The sequence below is a fragment of the Agelaius tricolor genome, unplaced genomic scaffold (assembly GCF_023055355.1).
Source record: "Agelaius tricolor isolate 1412-34295 unplaced genomic scaffold, bAgeTri1.0.p SCAF_1, whole genome shotgun sequence".
NCBI classification, from domain to species: Eukaryota; Metazoa; Chordata; class Aves; order Passeriformes; family Icteridae; genus Agelaius; species Agelaius tricolor.
In genome coordinates, this window is record NW_027269261.1 from 23,001,881 (window position 1) to 23,007,289 (window position 5,409).

Sequence of the window (5,409 nt, forward strand, 5' to 3'; positions counted from 1 at the left end):
ACCCGAGCTGCATCAGGAAGTTTTCTCACTCCTGGGCCCTGCCTGGTGGCTGCATAGGAAGAAATCTCAGTGCTCCTGGCAGTTCAGCTCTGCTTTCAGAGATCAGGCCACACTTGGTCCCAAACTCCCTTGGGGTGCAAGGAGCTTGACTCTTCTTTGCTTTGACAGCCTGATTTTCTTCCAAAGGCTGCAGTGACTGCAGTTGAGAGGCATGGGTTTTGAAAATAACATCCCTTCCTGAAAAGAGAGTTTTAAACTTTCTCAGAGAGCCTTAAAACTTCTGCTAGGGTCTCAGGAAGCAAAAGCAGTGGTGTTAGGAGTGAGTGAGTGAATGAATGAATGAACTGAAATGTGCCTTTTCCACCACTGCAGCTCATCTATGCTCAGAGCTGTTGTGCCTAGGACTTGCCCATCACAAGCCTTTGGGGTGAGCAGTGACTCATCCCCCCATTCTGCTGTTTGCACCTCCACATCTGCCCATGTGCTTAGCATGGCACTCCAGTGAGGATATCAGGTTGTTTATTCAGTGAATACATCATTACCAGTGCTTCAAAAGACTCTGGCTGGTCCTGCTCTTAGTGAATGGCATCAGTGGTTTCCTTGCAGCCAGCATGCAGAATGGAAGGAGAGCTTGCTTTTCCACAACCATTTTTCTGAAGTGACCCCCACACCCACTTGAGGCAATGCCTGAGCAGATGCCTAATCTGAAACCTGCTGGTAAAACTGCAGGAGCACCAGTATGTTCAACTTTAAAGAAATTGGATCATCTTATAATAAGTTGAGCACCTTTTACTTCAGAGTCAATAGATGTCAGAACCCAGGACATCCCTCTGGCTGTCCTGAGCAGCCAAGACCCCTGCCAGGGGGCTCAGAGACCCTGGCACAGAGCCCAAAATGCCTGTGGTTTTGATTATGACTTGTATGAAGATCAGCAAGCCACAACAGTTTAAGTAGAATGATAGTAAATTTATCACAAGGTGGAAAAGTAGATTTTTTAGGGTTTTAAGAATGACGGTTCAGGGGGCAAGATGGAGGGATCTGGGCGTGTCCAGCCTTTCTCCTTCTTCTTCTTGGCCTCCATCTTCTGCTGTGATGTTGGCACTTCTAGATTGGTTTAGAGTAGAAGCTCACTGTCTAACATAGGTGATAGGTATTGGAAAGTAATTGTAAACATTGTACATGTAGTTTTTAGTATAAAGTCATAACACCGCCCCAGGGGCAGGCAGAATGCCTGGACTGTCTTGCTGAACGGACCTCGGCAGTACAGGCGAATGAATTTTATAGATAAGGAGCAATAAACAACCTTGAGACTGAGAAATGAACAGCTCTGACTCCTTCTTCGACCGCCAGGCTGGGAAAAGAGACTTTTGGACTTTTCTTGGGGTCACTGTGACCAGCAAGAGGCCCCGAGAAGAAGGTTCCTTTTTTAAAGTTTTCTCATTGCACAGTTGCTAAGAAGAGACTTCTGTGACTCTTACATTTTGTCCTCTTCAAGCTGCCTGCTAAGTATGTGTTTAAAAACCCAGGTGTGGGTCTGCAGGTTTGTGTGTAGCAGAGCAAGTGGAGTGAGAGCTGGTAATAGAGATCAGCAGGAGAGCTCGATTTCCTGCTCTTTCCATCACCTCTAAAACAAGGTGCTCCACAGCCATGCAGGGCAATCTGCAGCTCTGAGGCTGCACTCTATCTTTGTCATTTCAATTTCTTTCTTCTTTTGCTGACTTGAAGGACTAATCCCTTTTCTGTGCCTTGCTGTCGGTCAGTTCCTGCAGCACAGCTCCTGACTGCTGTTGTGCCTGAAGCACAGTTTAACCAGTGACAGGAGGTCTTATTCTTCAGCCCCAAACCTGAGAGGACAGCTCAGTGCAGGGAAGCAGCTCCCTAAACAGTTGTGCGTTGAATATTTGTGCATCCTCCACCTTCCCTGGACAGGTCCATCATTAAATCACCCCAAGCATGCTGAGAGTGCAGACCCACCTGTGTTCACCCTGGTGCAGGAGAATCCCTCATTACAGATTCCAGGACTCCGTGTGTCTGAGGCACGAGGTGAGCACCATGCTGGGCACCTGCTGCGTCCTGGGTGACCTTGCCAAAACATTGTGAAATAAATAGGGCAGGAGATCTTTCTCCTTTTAATGCCTTTATTAAAAAATCAGCTTGGGTGGGAAGAACCAGCAGGTCATGCTCACACCATCACTGCTCCCAGAAATGGCAAGGAGAAGGAGGAAAAGTGCAGCTGTGTCTGCTGGTTTGCAGGCAGAGCTGGGGCTTCTATCCTCACAAGAACACCAGGAGATTCCCATCTTTTTCCTTTGACATTTGAGGTCCTGTGTCCAGCCAACATCTTTAGGTTAGGATGAGGGGTGAAAAGGGAAAAAGTGGACACTGGATTCTGTTCCTCATGTCTAGACATCACTTCAATCCATCAATTCTGTGTTGGCTCGTTGTTTTTAGGGTTTTTGCTAGGTTTGGTGAGGGATTTCCTCATTTGCATGCCAGCCCCGATGTCCCCTCCTCTTCACCATCCCGGGTGCCATCCTCCGGGAAGCATCAGGGTGCCACTCGACAAAAAGGGGAAATCCCAACCATCAGCAACAGGTAGTTAACGAAAAACTATTAACAACAGGTGATTACAGCAACAAACAGTTAGAACTCCACCTTGGCAGCAACCGGCCTAATTTGTGAACTCTGCAACCTTTAAAAAAATGGGCAACTTTTCTACTCATAACACTTGTCCCAGCAGTCACCACACCTTTGGCTGTGTCAAGGGTGCCAGAGCCCCAAGCAGAGCCCTGCTGCATTGCCTGTGGTAAGGGCAGGCTCAGAGAAGGGGCCCGTCCTTGGCTGCCAGGAATGGTCAGGGCTGTGCTAAGCTCAGGGGCGCTTCCTGCCTTTACAGGGCATAATCACCGCCAGGAATCTGGGCCCTCAGTGGGACAGATGGTGCCAATCCTCTGCTGATTGGATAGCTGAGCACATCACCAGTAAGACTTACTGGGCTGTTATGGGCAATCAGCAGAGACCTCAAGGACTGAGTGTCAGAGGAAATGGAATGATTGCTGCCTCTGCAGCTGGTCCCTCCCACCAGGCTGGAGCAGATGGCAGGCGAGGACCAGGAGCTCGCCGTATGGTACCTGTTCGGTCACTGGGAAGAAGGCCATTTCTCAGGACACTTGCAGCTTCCATAAAGAATAAATGAACCACCCAGTGAGCTGAATAATAGCTCTAATAGCTATGAAATACCCTAAAGAATAAATGTGCAGGTAAATCCTGTCACAAAGGCATCTGAATCAGGATTCTGGAACCCATGTGAGAGTTGACCGAAGTGTTTCTGCTGAAAACAGCATTCCTCGATGGTGTGATGATTTCGTTACAGTTGCTATCATAACTCAAAACTGCATTTATCTGTCTTTGTCAAGCACCACTATGGTATGAAGGGAGGAAAAAAAATCTGTTGTGTAAGCTCAGTGAACATTTGCTGCAACTAAATCTTTCTTCTTTCCCTTGTACTATTGCCTCAGCCATTTTTGAGCTGGCCCTGCTACTTTTTATAGTGTCATAGTGCCCATGGGTATCTATCTCCACCTTCCAGCCTCCTTTTGCTAGCATACAATGAACATCAGTTCAATGCCAAAGATCAGCCCCCTGGAGCCAGTGTGAATTTTTGGCCCCTCTCTGTGTCCCTTTTCAAATCCTCAGAAAAGCTTTTCAGTAGAGATAATGAATTATTCTGCAAAAGCCAATTCAGTTTCTGGAACGCTGGACTCAGACATCACAGAACTAATCCTCTTGTAGCCCTATCACTGAAAACACATTAATGTTTCTTCCCTTAGGCTTCCTTGCATTTCAGCTGCTGGTCCAGGACCAGGTTCATTCTGGCTGAGCTGCATTTCACGAATCATGACAAGCCACTTTTTGCAGAGATCATAATCATTCTAATCTTCTATCGTGATGTCCCAAAGCATCAGTAATGTGCTAGATAAATATTTGCAGCAGAAAAGAGACCTCCACTCCCTGTGGCTGTGCTGGATTAAAATTTGACTTTCTGTTTTGAGCTCTTCTCCAGTCTAAAGTTTGAGTGCGTGACAGGCACAGATGATTTGCTCAGAGAAGGGCTGAAATGAGAGTAAAGAGATGGTGAAGGCATCCCAAGCCAGATTCTGCTGTGATGGATGCATGGGTGAGGTTCCATGCTGTGTGAACAGGGTGGGGTCAGCACAGCTTGCTGGTTTACCTTACACTGAATATCCAGTCCTTCAGGGCAATAGTGACTGACCTGCAGCCACCAGAAATGTACTTCATCAAAAGCAAAATATCTGAAAGATTAGAGCACCAGGTCTGCTGTTTGGCCTTCTAGAGTGGGACTCAATCCACCCTGCACACACAGGTGCTCTCTTGCTCAACAGAGCACTGACTGCTGCTGCACTGTTTGCTTTAGCCTGTCTGCTCCTCCACAGTCACCAGACCAGCAACAAGAAGTGAAGAGGGCTTTTTCTCCACCTGCTCCTTCTGCACAGGGCAGTGCAGCACTCTGTGAAATGAAGGAGCTTCCCAGTCATGCAGGACCCACAGTCCTGGTGGGCACCAGGGTCTGGTCCCAGTGTAGAGCCTCTCTACACCACATTTCATGTTAGGATGTAGGGCTGGGCTTTGAGGAGGAGCCAGAAACATCCAGAGGCTGGAGAGAAAGATAAGATGGCAATCAGACTCTTTGCTTTGAATGTCATAGGTTCTCTTCTGCTAGTATCTCACTCCAGAAGTTACATTTCCCACCAGAATTAGGGCTGTGGGAGCACTTCCCTGTCAGAAGCACTCAGAGTGTCAGAGAAAGCTGGTCACTGCCTGCAGGAATCTGTCCTTGCAAAATGCAGATGGTGCAAGCTGCCAGGCCGTGACAACATACTGTGTGCTCATGTCCCCCTTGCTGACAAGTGATTTTGCTTCAGCAATAAGCAGATGAGAGTGGAGCAGGTTATTTGTTTTGCATTTGAGTTTTTGTCAGTAATTTTTCCAGGGGAATCTGTCTAGTTCTGCTACCTGCTGCTAAAATGGGTCCTCAGAGAGTGCAGTGCCTGCAGCCTCCCCTCTTCAGGAGATTAGCCTTGTCCATCAGCTTTCTGTTTTGCCTTCTGCTGGCAATTGAGGCTTGACTACATGAAAGAAATAAGACAGCATTGAATCTTATGGAATATGTTATTTGGGATAATTGGGAAAAAGCAGTCTCAGAGCAGAATAAGAATAATATGAATATCCTTGCTGTAGGTGCTCTCAAATGAAAATCTCTTCCCCCCTGTAGGCAAGCTTTGAGCAGAGACCACTTCACAGTAATAGCAGTGCTCAGGAAAGAAAGGAGGCTTCCATTTTTAACCTATTCCTTTCCATGTTCACTTCCAGACATGGGCTGAGAAATAA